Here is a 17,055-nt window from a genome sequence, read left to right as displayed (position 1 = left end):
TATACAAAGAATTGATTCAGTTTGTTTCTTTCCCTAGGCTCCAAGTTTCCAGTTCTCTGTGTATCTAGAGCTGTAGTTCCTGAGGCTTCCAAGAATCTAGGTATTCAAGTACAGGGATTTAGTCCCCCCTCCTCCCAGGTGCCAATTTCTAAATCTCCAATTCTCTCAATCTTTAAGGCTTTAGTTATCTTAATTCTTGGGATTTACTCTCTGGAAGCTTTCCTTCACTGAGTCTCCCCAGTGTTCAAATTCATTGATCCCTAAGTCTCTGTGTCTAAATGAAGGGATTTTGGTTTCTAGATATCCAAGGCCTGAGATTCAGCCCTTCATCTTTAGGTCAAATGCTCTCAGGCTCTAGCTTTCTATTTCTACACAATGAGGACCCTTAGGTGTCTGTGTCTAGCTCCTAGGTTCTGATGCCTAGTTCACTATTTTCTAGATCTTGAGATGATCAGATGTCAAAATGTGCAGCTGGAGACTGAGATTTGGAGCTTTAAAGACCTCTGCCTCTACCTGTATTGAATCCAGATCTAGATGTAGTGACTCCAAATCTATAGGCTTTAAACCTGGACACAGACATGTAGATCCATGTCTCATTCCCCGTTCCACTAGTTGTCTGATAGCGAGGAGGGGGGAAGGGAGAGAAAGGATTATCCCAATGCCTTTCAATGGTTTGTCTTCTGATATGATCATGTTTTTTTAAAATATTATCTCTTCATTTTGGTTCTTATTCATGGACCCATAGAGAGAGAACATGATGCTCACCTTATCTCCTCATCATAGTCTTGACAGCCAAGGCAAAGGGAGGGAGAGAGAATCTCCCCCGGTGGATTTGCTAGTTTGGTCTACGGAGAGAAGGTCATCTTTCATCTTTAATGTTCCCTTTATCTTTCCAGATACTTGTCTCAACTTCTTGCCAAGATATTGCCAGCCAAAGGTATCTGCCACAACCTTGTTACCAGGTTTTATACATTGTGGGAGGAAAGAAAGAGGAAGGGGAGGGGAAGGGGAGAGAGAGACAGAGACAGAGAGAAATGGAAACAGAGAGAGATACAGATACAAAGACAGATACAGAGCCAGAGACGGGGAAAAGAGAGAAAGACAGAGACAGAGACCCCCTCCTACAGAGAGAGACCCCCACAAAGAGAAACCCCCAGAGAGAGACCCCCCCAGAGACCCCCTACAGAGAAAAAGCCCCCTCACAGAAAGACCCCCCCCAGAGAGACTCCCTGACAGTGAGACCCTACTCACAGACTTCCCACAAAGACCCCCCCTCAGAGAGACCCCCCCAGAGATCCCCTCACAGTGAGACCCCCTCCACAGAGAGACTCCCCAGAGAGAGAGAGAAACTCCCTCCAGAGAGACCTCCCACAGAGATCCATAGAGCCCTCCACAGAGGGTAGTGCAAGCAAGGGCATATGGAAGCTGCTCTCTACCTCTTCTCCTGGTGATCTTTTAGAAGCAGCAAGCACTATGGCTTCTAGGGCCAGATAGATGGAAAAGATCTCATTGGTCATGTGATCTGTTCTTTGGACCAGGAAAAGAGAGAGGTGCTCCGTCAACTCCAGTGCTGTTTGTCGGGCCCAGGCAGGCAGCCCCTGTTCCCTCTGTGCCTCCTAGTTTTGAATATCATGTTGACACAATCTCGTTGGCTGGGTCCTGGGAGAGAAGGAGAGAGAGAGGGGGAAAATCTTCCTCTTTAGCCACTCATCGCATCCTTGTTTTAGTTCTATGGGCCAGACCCTGCAAATGAGGAAGGGCGGGCTCTCTCGTTCACATCCTGGTCGTCCTTTTGCTGTTCTTTTCTCCTAGACCGGAATAAATGAAATGGAAAACCTAGGGATGGGTGAGAGAGATGCGTTCCCACCTCATAACTCCCGGACATCTCTTGTAGCAAACAATGAAGGGGGTCTCCAGACACAAATCTTCTGGTACGTCCTTCCCAGGTAGGCTGTTTTGCTAGGTGCACTTCCTGAAAGTATGAAAGCAGTAGAGGCAGAAAGGCAGCAAGACAAGATGAAGAATAATAATATTTTACTTCAATTCTCTTTTTTTCCTTGTGCTTCTACTGGCTGGACTGGGATGAGAGAAAAAAATCATTTTTCTTGTTCAGACAATGGTCATTGCTTTGAGGTAGCTAAGCAAGAGAAAGGGAAAGAGAGAAATAAGTGAGATTCTCTATCACATATTATAATTGCCTCCAATTTAAAGATGCTGAAAAAATAAAGAGCCTAAGTATGCCTTTCTTTAGTTCGTCACATTTAGTCTTTTGTAAGTGGGGCCTGCTGCGATCAGGAAAGAACAAGAGGAAGAGGTGGATGAAGTTGGAAAGATATAGGGAGAGAGACACACAAAGAAACAAAGAAGATCTACAGAAAGACAGAAAGACAGACCAGAAGTGGATCTTCCTTTTTCAGCCGGTCATCTCCTTCCTGTTGTCCCATTGGCCTGACTCAGGAAAAGAGAATCTCCTCCAGTGTTTATCCATTTGCTATACTTTTGTGAGTGAGAAAAAGAAATATGGGTGAGAGATGATCTCCTCATATTTACAAGCTATTGACAAGGCCAAGAAATAAACAGGGTTTCTTCATACCTGTTTCTGGTTTTCTTTTCATAGTCAGGAGTCTGCTAGATTGATCCATCTGGACAGGGAAGAGAAAGAAGAATAAAAGAATGAAATAGGGAAAGAGAGACAGAGAGAGAGAGAGAGATCCTTTTCACTCCTGATCCTTATTTTGCTGTGATTCTATTGGCCCGACTATAGAGAAAGAGAGAATAGATACTCATACATTGGTATCTCTCTGTTGTTTGTGGGAAAGAGGGAAATTTAGATGAGAGACTCTGTTCTAGCTCATAACTTCCTCCAATCTGATGACAAAGTCTGCAAATGAAGAGGGTCTCCTTATACCTGCCTTCTGTGTATTCCTCACAGTCAGGCTTCTGCCAGATTGGTAGGCCTGGTTAGGTTAAGAGAAAGAGGAATAAAAGAATAGTAGAGAGACAGAGAAGGAAGAAGAGGATGAGAAGGGGAAGAGACAGAAGTGGGGGGACATCTCTCTTCCAGCCTATCTTCCTTCTTCAATACTACTGACCTTGCCCCCCAAAAATGAGAGTCCTCTCTCTTGATCATATATTGATCACCTCAATGCCCTTGTTTTGTGGGAGAAGTAGAGTAATTTGGTCTCCCTCAATTTCCTTTAATCAGTTGACAAGGCCCAGAAATAAAGAGGATCTTGGGAGAAATGAATATTTCTTTTTTGAATTTAATAAGTAATTACTGTATTAGAAGCAAAGTTTTTACCCTCCTCTACTTTCTCATGCAGAAATTAACCAATGTGACAAACCTGTCTTAGAGCCATATGGATGCCAAGATCTGAGCAGATAGTAAAGAAATTCGAATTTGGGGCTTTTTGGTACTTTCCTGCTCATTGTGTTTTCTCAGACGGGTCTGAGAAGCGTTCTTTCTTCTGTCAGAGTGGTGATATGGAAATTGACAATTTTCCTAAAGTGATCCAAGTCATGGAACCCAAAGACCCCCATTTAATTGAATATTCATTTTCTTTTGGACCAGAGCTTATTGCCACCTCCAGGAACGCCTACTCTTTCAAGGGCATGTGAACTGTGAGCCCATTGCCTGCAGGACTTTTTGGTCTAAGGATGACAGCTAAGTGGCTGTTATTATTGAACAAATATGCGGGCCTTCTTAATAAAATCAAACTACAGAGAAACTAGGTTTCTCAGAATTTTGTAGTTGTCACACTTGGTGATCAAGAAGGAACTTTAGAGAGAAAAAAAGACAGCTCTTTCAGGCACTGCCTTTCCTGAGAAAATCTGAGATTTTGATTCTCCTCAACCTAAAACTTCTGACTTGAACCTTCGATCATCTCTGGGGTGAGTATACATGTGTCTATATTTCTGTTTTTATTGTCTATTGTTTTCTTATCTGTTTATTGTTATTGTAGCTTTTTAACTCATTTTCACATGGGGCGGGGGGGGGGGACAGCATTTTGACAAGCCATGTGTATAGTGGGATGAAAGAGAAACCTGTGTATACAGTAAAGAGTCACCTGGAAAATTCAGGGTATTTTGGATTTCATCTTATTAAGATCCAACTTGGCAGTATGAGACCCTAAGGTACTGACAATATATTCTGATTTTTTTTTGCAGTAGTAGGGTTTCCAGAAAGGGACATGTGGGTCATTAACCTATGATAGAATCTCTAAAGCTATAATCCTTACTTCCAAATTTGTGGGGTTCCATATAAATTAAGCTATGTGTAGATAAGAACTCCTTAACTAGAGGAAAAAATTAGGTATTTTTATTCTGAGTAGATTAGGACTGGGTGTATCCAAAAGGGATAGAGTCAGATTAAAATGAATAAATTCTGTGATATATTGAGGCAAGGAATGAGTGCAGGATCTGAACTCCAAAAATATTGGGGTTCTGGGCCAGTGTTGTGAGGTTTCTCAGAAGACTTTGTAGGCTTACACCCTCTCCCAACCAAGAGGCAAAGGATTTATTATTATGCCATTGACTGACAGGCTAAGTTCCAAAAAGGAGTTAGCAAAGAAGTGGGTGACTAGTAGCTACTTTCACAGGAGACAAATAATCTTGGGGATTGACATCTCTCTCTTAGTCTTCCGACTGTATATAGTAACTGTGGAAATTCAACAAGGGTCCACTGCGACAAAGGCCCACTTAAATTTAACAAAGGCCGTCTCCTCTCAATATCCCTTACTAGGGCTCATCTAACTACCAAGGACCTGCTCTTTTTGGGGTCTTATTTACCCCATCATTCCCCCCTTCAAACAAATGGGACCCCAAATCTGGGGATATGGGACGGCGGTCTCATCTTCTGAAACTGCTTCCTGCTGAGATTGGGCGTAGAGCTGTCCCTGCCTCACGGGTCCCATTCAAGGGGTTAGGTCCTTAAGGGATGTTAATGATGGCTTTCAACTCAAGCAAGGCTTGAGCAAACATCTGAACAGGTATATCTTGGTATTTAGAGGAGCCAAGTCTAGCAAGGGGTTTGAGCAAACATGAGTGTCAAAATGCAAAAGTAGGAAGGTGTATATAATTTCACGTCTTTCCATCTATTCATCTGCCTGAGGGAACTGGGTTCTTTCTAGAGAATAGCATGAGGCCCTCTACAGGTTTGTAGGAATATCCTGCAGTATATGGTAGAAATCCAAAGGTGGCACTAGTTTGATCCTGGAGTTATGAGTCCAACTGGGGAGGCCCCTCAGAGCTTACTGCTGTGGGGGCAATGAAGATGACTTGGTAGGGCCTTTTCCAGTTGACATCTAAGTATTCCCCTTTTTGGTTTTTCTAAGATTTCTAGTATACCTACTCTCCTGCTTGTACAGAAGCAGAGTTTTCCTTTTTCTCGTCAAAAGGTTTTGGGAGAGGTCAGTATATTCTGTTAAGGCATGCCAGACTGCTCTAAACCGAGGTGTGAATTAGGTGACTAGATGTTGTTCCTGTCAGATGTCAGGAAGGGTGTCCTATATAGGAACTCAAATTGCCTAAGCTTACTGCTTTGCCGAGGTGTGATACGGACTCTAAGCAGTTGGATTGGGAGATTTTTCGCCTAGTTCTCGGGAGTTTCTCGGCCCACCTTAGTAAGGACTCCCTTGAGGGTGTGATACATTTTTTCCACCTTCCCAGAGGACTAAGGGTGGCAGGCAGAGTGAAGATGATGAGTAAAGGGCCTCTGCCACTGCTTGAGTTACTTGTGAAGGCTGGACCACCATCACTTTGTAGAGAGCTAGGCAGAGCGAAGTGAGGTATAACCTCTTTTAGTAGAAGCTTTTATACCTCCTGAGCTTTTTCGGTCCTGCAAGGAAAGTCTTCCACCCAACTGGTGAAGGTATCAACAAAAAAACAGAAGGAACTGGGAACCCCTGCACGGGGGCCTATGTAAAGTCTATCTGCCAATTTTCTCCTGGATACGTACATCTACTCTGAACACATTTTAAAATAGGAGTTAATGGAACCCTCAGGATTCACTTGGCACAGACTGGTCAGTCTTGACAAACCTAACTGATGGTGTGTCCTAGCTTGTGACCAAAGAAAATAGGTTTTACAAAGGCCAGGAGGGGCTTCTTTCCCAAGTGAGTAGCCTGGTGTAGTGTAGCCAAAGAGGTTTCCAAGCAACTTGCTTCTAGGATTAGAAGCTGGCCTGATGCTATTTTGAAACCACCTAGAGGGGGAAAAATACATACTCTCTCTTTAGCAAGAGCCTGTTCTTGAGAACAATGGCAAGGTATGTAAGAGTCAGGAGTTGGGGAAGCAATGGTGTCATGATTAGGGGCAAATGTGCACCAGCTGAGTCGGTTTCTTTTGGTCTAAAGTGAGTCCCCCTTTTGATGTCCTTTACACACACACACACACACACACACACACTCACACTCTCTCTCTTTCTCTCTCTCTCTCTCTCTCTCTCTATATATATATATACACACACACACATTATAATGTATATAATATATACAGTATATACAATGTATCCAATATATATCCAATATATACTATATATATATATATTATACACACACACACACACACACAATGTGTACAATATACAATATATAATGGAAACCTTTCTAGGTAAGCTTGCACTAACTACAGCATATTCCTTGTATGCTTAATGGGAGAATGTTTAGCTGTCAAAAATCCCCTTTCTTTCCATAAAGCCCTGTCAGTATGTAAAACAGGAAAGGTTTATTTGGAATCATTATGGATGTTAATGCTCAGTTCTAAAGCTCTAGTGAGGGCACTCATGAGTTCAGCCCTGTGTAAAAAGGTCGAGAAGGTGTGAGGGAGAGATAGTTTAGCCTTTAAGGTGCTATTAAAGCTAATCACAGAGTAGCCTGCTTCCATTTCCCACATCTTCAACAAAGCTGGACACATCAGTGTACCATCATCTAGGTTGTTAAAAAGAACGTCCCACAAGTCAGGGTGGGTAGAATAGACAGAATCTAGTCTCCTCACAATTGTGACTATCACCCAGTTGTAATGTTGGAAAGCAAGGAGGCTGGACTGAGAATGTGGTACACTCCAAGAGTTCAATCAGGAGTGTCCAGTAAGAGCGGGGCCTGATATTTAGGAAGCCTTTCACTGGCCACCCACTGACAGCCTTTAGCTTCCAAAATACTCTGAACTCGGTGGGGAGTAAATACCTCCAAAAGTTGGCCAAGTGAGTTTAGAGGCCTCCTCAATTTAAAAGGCCGTGGCAGATAGAGCTTCGAGACAAGAAAGGCACCCTGAGATCATCGGATCAAATTGTTTCAGGAAGTATGCCGTGGACCTGGGATGAAGCTGACGGACTGAATTAAAACTCCTAAAACTTGATCCCCTCAACATACAGAATAAAAGTTTTGTTTTTTTCCAAATTGGGCAGGGCTGGTCAATTTAGTTTTCAAAGTTTCAGAAGCTCTGGGGAAATGTGTCAGGACTTGAATATGATTCCATGAACAGAATCATAAAGAAGTTTTGCAATAATCCCCAAATCAAATTTGCAGACCTTAGAAAATCCAGCCATGTCTAGAAGCATACACAACTGTTTCTTTGCGGCTAGTTCATGAAGTGACAAGATAGCTTGTTTTCTCTCTGAAGTGAGTAAGAGAGAGGTGGGGGCCAGTTTACAGCCCAGATGCTTAACAGACTGACAGGTGATGTGCACCTTAGATAAGGGTATCAGATGAATGGAATAGAATATTACTGTTCTATAAGAAATGATGAACTGATTCCAGAAAAGCCTGGTAAGATTTAACATGAAGTGATGCTGAGTGAGGTGAGAAGAACCAGGAGAACATTGTGCACAACAACAAGATTTTGTGATGATCAATTCTGATGGATGTGGCTCTTTTCAGCAATGAGGTGATTCGGGCCAATTTTAATAGATTTGTGTTGGAGAGGGCCATCTGTACCCAGAGAGGACTATGGGGACTGAATAGGGATCACAACATTGTATTTTCACTTTTTTGTTGTCATTGTTGTTTGCTTGTTTTTTTTCTCTCATATTTTTCCCCCTTTGATTTTTTTTTTTGCACAGTATGGCAAATATAATTACATTTAATTTTAATTTAATTTAAAAATTTAAATTGAATAAAATTTGAATAAATATATTTAGAAGAATTGCACATGTTTAACCTACATCAGATTGCTTGCTATCTTGGGGAGGGGGAAGACGGGGAAAGAGGGAGAAGAATTTGAAACACAAGGTTTTGCAAAAGTGGATGTTGAAAACTATCTCTGTATTTGGAAAAGTAAAATACTATTAAAAACTAGATAAAGGTACCAGATAACCCAGAGAGCCTAGAAAATTAAAAGCTCGCATGGCAGCAGCCAGAGAAGCCTCTCAAGTTGTGCAGCAGACAAGAACATTGTCTACATATGGGACTAGACTGCCGTCAGTTAATTATGGATCTCTTGAGTCCTTTCCTCGTTCCTGCCCAAATAAGTGGGGGCTGTTCCAGAAGCCCTTGGGTAGGACTACCTATGTCATCTGGTGGGGGTTGGGTTCCCCATTCTAAAAGGAAAAGAAATTATGAATTTTCACAGAGTGGAATACAAAAGAAGGTATCTTCAAGATCAAAGATAGAAAACCACTGGGTATCCCCTGGAATCTGAGTAAAGATGGCACAGGGATTAGGCACCATTGGATGAATAAGAATAAACCTCATGAATAGCTCTGAGGTCTTATACCATATGGTTCTTGTCATGCGGCTTATTAACCAGGATGCTGGGACTATTACAGGGAGACTGACATGGACGCAGAAGCTCATATGTTAGAAAATTTTCAATCAAGACTTGTAGTCTCTCTCTGGCCTCGGGCTTTATTGGGCACTGGCACTAGTCGGGGAACATATTAGAATCTCGTAGGCTCACCATGGCCAGGGCAGAGCTCACACTGGGATTCTCTGATCCCAGAGGAGTTCACTTCCAGATTTCAGGTGGAATATTGGAGGGCTTCAAGAAAAGTATAAAAAGCTTGGGAAGGAAGAACTGAGTTCCCAATTTTACCATCAGCTCATACCCAATAAAGGGGCTGGGTAAGGAGAGAATATAAAAAGAGTGTTTAAATAACAGGTCCCCAAATTGACAGGGCAGAGGTAAGGTCTCAAAACATTTCCTAAGTTTCCATCTATTCCCACTAACCTGGGAAGACGGTGTGTGTGGGGCTACAGTGCTAGAGCAGGATAGAATAAGTGACTCCCGTGTCAATAAGAAAATTAACGGACTTACCTGCCGCATCCAAAATTACCCATGGTTCGGCCATGGTGATGAAGTAAGGGGGAGCCTTGCCAAATCCTGGGCCCTGTGATTCCTGGTCCTGAGGAGATGGAGAAGCAGGAAACGAGAAGTGGCTCGACCCCTCTGTGGGCAGTCTCTTTTCCAGTGCCCCTCCCAGGGGCATGGATCAGGAGTCTTCCTTTGAGGACAGCTTCGAGATCAATGGCTCCGACTCTGGCATGGGAAACAAGCCTCCACACGTAGATTCCTCTGGGTCCCATATATGGTGGCAGCCAAAATCTGAGCCTGTTCTCTATTCCTAGCCCTACTCCTGAGGTCCTATTCCTTGGCTGCAGCTTGGTCTCTCATTAAAAAATCCCAAACTTCTTTCCCAAAGCTGGACCAGGAGAATTTGAGGACCCATGGTTAAACTGGTACAGCTTCCTCTAGACATCCTGGCCACACTGAGGACATGGTTCCTAAACGTGGGGTCCACCTCAGCATATTTCTTAAGAGCCTCTATAAATCATCCCTGAAAGAAGGCAGGTCTTTCCTTGGCTCTCTGGTTAACTTCCTTAAATTTCTCATAATTAAGCTGCTTAATTCCCTTTCCTCATAGTATCAGTGAAGCAGCTCAGCATGTGCTCCCTTCTTTCTGGTCTCTGATTCTCTTTTGGTAATCCCACCTGGAGTCTGCACCTGGGACAGCAATAGCTCCTGGGGGGTATCTATCTATCAGAAGAAGATTCGTTCATACCATTGCCAGACTTTTGGGCTAAATCCCAGATTCCTCTTTTCTCTTCTGTTGTGCAGCAGGAGGAGATAATGATTTTAACATCTCCTCAAGTAAGATCAAATTGGAAGGAGATGGTTTTAAAGCCCTCGGTAAACTTAGTGGAACCTTCAGAATAATGCTCAAGTTTTTAATTTGGGAAAGATCTGGCATTGAAAAAGGGACATGTACCCTGAGTGTTTAACCCTGAGAGTCTGCTACTTCTCTCAATGGGCAGAGTTTAAAAGGGATGTCTAAGTCAGGGTCTTCAGAAGGAAGAAAAGGGGTCCCACTCCTTTATATGGCAGAGACTGGGAGGTTGTAAAATCTGGCTCAGCATGCGAGGGACCCACAGGAAGAGGACTGGGCAGTGGGGGAAATATTGTTGAACAGAGTCCAGATCCTGATATGGGAGATGGTCCCAGGTCTCCTGGTAGGGCGAGGGGGGGCATCCCCTGAATGGGGGAGAGTAGAGAATTATCTAGGTCAGTCTCATTCTCCATCTTCAATTCCCTTGTACTAAACTTAACCAGGAACATCCTACACTGTTGTCTTGAATTAGGATCTTGACATAAGGCCTTGAAGGCCTGGATGTATAGAACTTCAATCAGTCCATTTGCTTTCTAGGCAGCAAAATAGATCAAATGGTTAAGTTAGTATTACTAGTTTAGAGCCCCATATCTCCAGATCCTCCAGGGTATACTGAGGCCAGGAGCTGTTACAAAAGAAAACAAACCTTACCTTTTTGAGAGCTTCTAGGCTAAATTTTTTCTTGTTTTTTATTCTCTCTGAGACAAATCCAATGAGAGTAAAGTTCAAACAATGCTCCTTCCTTTCCCTTTTCCTCTACTGTAGCAGGTCTTTTGTGTTTCTTCATGTGTTGTAATTTACTTCATTTTACCTCCCCTTTATAAGACTCCGTGTGGGGTCTTGTAACTGAATGGGGGGGAGTGTCATGAAATTATGGCTTACTATCAGTAAATGTTTGATCTGTATACCTATTTTATATATGCCATGTAAAAATTTCTCAGGTGAAAGGGGATCAAGAGTAGAAAAAGTTTTAAAAGCCCTGGCCTGTTGGGCTTTTTAGAAAGAGTTTCTTTCCTTGTCTCTTTTAATTAGATCTATTTTTTGTTTTTGCTTTGCCTGAGATCATAACTGCTTCCCTTGCTTTTTTTAATTTCAGCTGAAGCATAATATAATGTTTCAGTTTGTTATCTTGTGTGTGCATGTGTGTATATGTCTACTTCAAAGGGAGATGTTCTGGTTTTTATTTTTGTTTTTAATTTTTTTGGGGGGAGATGTCATCTCATTCATAGTCACAATCATTCACTGTGTATTTTCTCCGTTTATACTTTTCTCTCTTCTTTTACCCTGTCCCTTCTCACCTGTGTTTTCCTTCTCACCACTGCCTCCATTCATTTGCCCTCCCTTCTATAAGCCCCACCCCCTTTCCCCCCTTCATCTCCTCCTTCCCTATAGGGTAAAAAAAAAGATATCTATACCCAACTGGGTGCATATGTTATTCCCTTTTTGCTAAATCCAATGATGATAATGTTCAAACAATTTTCACTCCCCCCCTTCTTTCCCTCTACTGTAATAGATTTTTTGTGCCTCTTCGTGTGATATAATTTATCCTATTTTACATCTCCCTTCCTCTTCTCCCAATACAATCCTTTCTACCTCTAATTCCTTGTAACTTATAGTTACACCCTCTAAGTATATACCTCTTCTAACTGCCTTGACAAAATACAGTTCTCAAGAATTACAAATATCATCTTCCCATGTAGGGAAATAAACATTTTAACCTTTAAAAACCATTTTTCTTCCCTTCCCTTTTTACTTTCTTATGATTCTCTTGAGTCACATATTTCAAGATCAAATTTTCTTTTCATTAGAAATGATTGAAAATTCTCTATTTCATTGATCGTCCATCCTTCTCTCCCCCACCCCGAATGATAATGCTTAGTTTTGTTGGGTAGTTCTAGGCTCTCTGGTCTTTTAATATGGAAGTTGCTAAGTCCTGGGTAATCCTGATTACGGCTCCTCAATATTTATACTATGGAAATTTGGCAAATGATTGTATCAGATGCAGTTAGAAAAGTAATTTCTTTTAGACCTTTGGATGTTGTTAGACTAGAGATTGTACTGTTAAAAGAAGGCTAGAGTTTGAAAACCGTCAGATCATTTAATCAGTCCTGCAGAACCTGTGCCGTAATATTTTGAAGCAACATAATCAAGAACTTAAACTTCCGAGTTTTGCCTGTATTTAAAAGGAAGGTTTACCTAAAATCATTTAGCTATCACTTAGGAAAATTATGAGATTGTTAACATTATGACAATAATTTCAAAAAATCTAGTTAAAAATATATCAAGTATTTCCATATGTATTTTTTAAAAGAGAAAATTGGTAAATGGACAAAGAAAATACTTTGTGAAAGCCTCCTTTATAAACTTACAAGGATTCTTGGAACATCTAGTCTCAAATTCTTATCAACCCTGTGTAAGAGTTTTCTGTGTTATGGAATTTCTACTGAATAAATGGGATATAAATAATAGTTGGAGGATGTGGGGATGTCATTTTCAAGTCTGCTTATGATACAGAGTAAGTTTCATCTAATAGGGGAATGTGTGTGTGTGTGTGTGTGTGTGTGTGTGTGTGTATGCTAATCTGGAGGTTTATAGCAACTGGCCAGTGTTGTTTTTTCTGGGGGTTAAAGTGAATTATCACATATTCACTATGTAGGATTCCAAAATACAACCATTTTCCTAAATTCTAGTGATATTTTGTATCAGCTTGAATTAATTTGTACTTTAGGAGATGACAAAAGGAAGAAAAAGTTAGTAAGTAAAATTTTAAAGGTAAACTTTGCTAATTTAATCATTTTTGGCTTTAAAAAACCTGAATATCCTCCCCGTTACAAATACCTTTTGACTCAAGGAGGGTGCTATTTAGGAATTTGTGATGATTTTTTTTTATTGTACTTTGGGGATTCATTTATGATACTCAAAGCCATTTTATACCAACTTAGTTTTGAAAAATTCCAATTTTCAAGATTTATTTTTATTTTAAGGTTGAATAAGAGAGATCTTAGTTTAGAAGTTTACAGCTAATTTACTTCATTTTGTTTTGTGATTATCATTTGAACATCAGGATAAAATTTGAGCTAGTTTTTAAGAAAGAAACACTTTTAGGAAGAAATGCTTAAGTAAAAATCTTGTGTACATGTTTAGGTAAAGATCTTTTATATGATTTTAAGAAGGGCTGATAAATTTCACTTGCAAACCAATTTATTGCAGTAATGTGATTTTATTGATAACAATTGTGTCCAGACCTACTGTAATTGCTGAGACTTTACTTTTTGAGGAGAAATTCTTTCTGAATTTCATTTTTAGGTTTGCTGTGTCCTTGGACCAATCTTAAATGGGTGTTTTATGAAAAACACCAGCAGTCAGTGAGATCTAAAGCTAGTGAATATTTATCCCAGGGCATAAGGTAGAGAGGTTACCTTGCAAATACTAAGGTTGGACTCTTCTTAATTCATTTTGCCATGCAAGAAATCTGTCCACCTACTAGGCTACTTATAGTGGTGTAGGTCTTAAAACCACTGCTGAAGCTGTTATAACCACATGTCTGCTTCTAAAATTCATAGCACATTTCTATTTTCTGGGTAGACAAAGTAAAAGTTTGCCATTGTAACAATGGATCTATTAGATTATGAGATTAATATTAAAGCATCCGAATTACCGTAATAAGCTGCAAGTGGCAAGACCTAGTTGTTTGGAACTGAATTTGTAGTTATTCCATAGCTTAAACAAGAATTCAGTTAATGCTAGAATTTGTCATATGTAAGAGATTCAGTTCTTGAAGTATCTTGTTCTTTCAAAATGATACAAATAAGAAGTTTGTGAAAAAAAGATGGGGAAATATTAAGTCATGAAGTTGAAGGGAAGGAAAGAGGAGAAAGAAAATCTTCCTCTTGCAGCCCATTAACTCCTTCCTGTAGTCTTTTTGGTCTGCCCTTGCAAAGGAGAAAATCCTCCCTGAACACGTATACCAGTCATCTCTCTGCTGGGCAGGGAAAGAAAAATGAAACTTAAGTTCCTACTTCCCCTTTGCTATCTTTTTGCAGCAGCCAGCAGCAGGCTTGCTCCTTGATTGTGGAGACAGAAAATTCTCAATCTGATCTTGTACTATCATCTGTTGTCTGAGAACAGATACACAATGTGGGGTTCTACTCACCCCTGTCAAGCAGGTTCAGGGGGGCAGCTCCTCACTCTCACTCTTTGGCTCTGCTGGACACCATTTTACTACAGTCCTTTTATTTCAGGGAGAGCTGGGGGGTGGGAAGAGAAAGACAGAGTTCCTCTTCTGTCTGATTATCTCCTCACTGTTGTCTTGTAGGCTCAACACTAGGAAAAAAAAAAGAAAAGAGAAAAGAGCTTTTGCCCTTGTGGACACATTAGTCTTATCTGTGCCATAGTTTTCTGGGAAAGAGAGAGAGAAAGATGGGCGAGAGACTTTTTTCCTCTTTTAATTTCCTCCAATTTAGGGACAAGGCCCAGATATAAAGAGGGACTCCCCAAACCTCACTTCTGATCCTCTATTCACACTCAGGCTTCCAGCACATGGGCCTGCTGGGCAATAGGAAGAGAAAGAAAGAGAAGGAGAATCAGCAACGTTAAGCTGATCATGTCATTGGTTTAGTCTTACCTCTTCTCCTGGTGATCTTTTAGAAGCAGCAAGCGCTATGGCTTCCAGGGCCAGATAGATGGAAAAGGTCTCATTGGTCATGTGATCTGCTCTTTGGACCAGGAAAAGAGAGAAGTGCTTCGTCAACCCCAGTGCTGTTTGTCGGGCCCAGGCAGGCAGCCCCTGTTCACCTCTGTGCCTCCTAGTTTTGAATATCATGTTGACACAATCTCATTGGCTGGGTCCTGGGAGAGAAAGAGAGAGAGAGGGAAAATCTTCCTCTTTAGCCACTCATCGCATCCTTGCTTTAGTTTTATGGGCCGGGCCCCGCAAATGAGGAAGGGTGAGCTCTCTCATTCACATCCTGGTCGTCCTTTTGCTGTTCTTTTCTTCTAGACCGGAATAAATGAAGTGGAAAACCTAGGGATGTGTGAGAGAGATGCTTTCCCACCTCATAACTCCCGGACATCTCTTGTAGCAAACAATGAAGGGGGTCTCCAGACACAAATCTTCTGGTACGTCCTTCCCAGGTAGGCTTCTGCTAGGTGCACTTCCTGAAAGTATGAAAGCAGTAGAGGCAGAAAGGCAGCAAGACAAGGTGAAGAATAATAATATTTTACTTCAATTCTCTTTTTTCCTTGTGCTGAACTGGGATGAGAGAAAAAAATCATTTTTCTTGTTCAGACAATGTTCAGTTCATTGCTTTGTGGTAGCTAAGCAAGAGATATGCAGAGATAAAGATATAAGTGAATGACTCTGGCCTAACTCATATTGTCCTATTTTGTGGTAAATATGCTCAAAAATAAAAAGAATTTATACAAACCTTTCCTTTAGTCCTTTTCTACTATTGTAATCAGGGCTTGCTGAGGAGAAGTATTTGAGGAAGAGGAGGGTGAGGTGGGAGAGATGGAGAGAGAAGAACAGAGAGAAAGAGAGAGACACAGTAAGACAGACAGAAATAGAGGCAGAGACAAAGAAAATCTTAAATTTTGATCCAGTCCTCTCCTTGATTTATTCCTATTAGCTGGATACTGCAATGGAGGAAGGATATTCTCTCATTTACTCCGTGGCCGTTATTTTGTTGTTCTTATATGGTAGACTAGAATAAAAGAAGGGAGAAAGGGAGAAATCTGTGTAAGAGTCTCTGTCTCATTTCATCAATTCCAGTAATTTTCTGAGGAAGATAACAAATAAAAAAGGGCTCCAGATACCTTTCTTCTGCTATATTCTTTGCAATTAGACTTCAGCAAGCTGGGCGTGCCGGGGTGTGAAAGCAATAGAGTAATTTTCTGAGGAAGATAACAAATAAAAAAGGGCTCCAGATACCTTTCTTCTGCTATATTCTTTGCAATTAGACTTCAGCAAGCTGGGCGTGCCGGGGTGTGAAAGCAATAGAGGCAGAAAGAGAAGGTCAATAATATTTCACTTCAATCCTTTCTTTCCTGGTTATGGTTCTACTGCCTGGCCTGGGATGACACAGTCATTTTTCTTGCTCACACAATGGTCATCTTTTTGTAGTAGCTATCAAAGAAATGGGGAGAAGTACCAGTGACCGATTCTGTCCCAACTCATAATTTTCTCCAATCTAGTGAAGACACTCAAAAATAAAAAGGATCAACACATACCTTTTTTTCAGTTCATTCATCACATTTAGTCTTTTGTAAGCAGGGCCTGCTGGGAACAGGGAACAAAAGGAAGAGGAGGATGAAATCGGAAAGACACAGGGAGAGAGACACACAAAGAAACAAAATAAAAAAAGCTCTACAGAAAGATAGAATGAAGGAAAGAAAGACCAGAAGGGAGTCTTCCCTTTTCAGCCGGTCATCTCTTTGCTGTTGTCCCATTGGTCTGACTCGGGAAAAGAGAATCTCCTCCAGTGTTCATCCATCTGTTTGCTATACTTCTGTGAGTGAGAAAGAGAAAAAGAAATATGGGTGAAAGACAATCTCTTCATATCTACAAGCTGTTGACAAGGCTAGAAAGTAAACAGGGTCTACCCATACCTGTTTTCTGGTTCTCTCTTCACAGTCATTATTCTGCTAGATTGGTCTGCCTGGATAGGGAAGAAAAAGAGGAATAAAAGAATGAAAGAGAGAGAGAGAGAGAGAAAGAGATAGATAGAGAGACAGAGAGAGACAAAGACACAGAGAGAGAGAGATTGAGAGAGACAGAGAAACAGAGAAAGAGAGAGAGAGAGAGAGAGAGAGAGAGAGAGAGAGAGAGATTGAGAGAGATTGAGAGAGATTGAGAGACAGACACAGAAAAAAAGACGTAAAAGGAAGCTACTTACATCTTTCTTCTGGTTGTTAGATGTAAACTGGCCATTCTGAGAGTGGGGAATGTGAAGAGATGA

At 41.2% G+C, this 17,055-nt stretch overlaps 1 long non-coding RNA gene across 1 annotated transcript; it reads right to left on the bottom strand.

Annotated features, from left to right (window-relative positions):
- Nucleotides 1-647: 647 nt before the first annotated feature.
- LOC127542658 (uncharacterized) lies at nucleotides 648-15,373 on the bottom strand. The gene is made up of 5 exons (XR_007948775.1): nucleotides 14,724-15,373; nucleotides 9,250-14,422; nucleotides 2,594-2,642; nucleotides 1,437-1,659; nucleotides 648-845 (listed from the first exon to the last, which is right to left on the bottom strand). It is a non-coding gene; the product is annotated as an uncharacterized LOC127542658 (long non-coding RNA).
- Nucleotides 15,374-17,055: the final 1,682 nt, after the last annotated feature.

This window comes from Antechinus flavipes, chromosome X (genome assembly GCF_016432865.1).
Source record: "Antechinus flavipes isolate AdamAnt ecotype Samford, QLD, Australia chromosome X, AdamAnt_v2, whole genome shotgun sequence".
Classification (NCBI taxonomy): Eukaryota; Metazoa; Chordata; class Mammalia; order Dasyuromorphia; family Dasyuridae; genus Antechinus; species Antechinus flavipes.
This window is presented reverse-complemented; position numbering and strand designations above follow the sequence as displayed.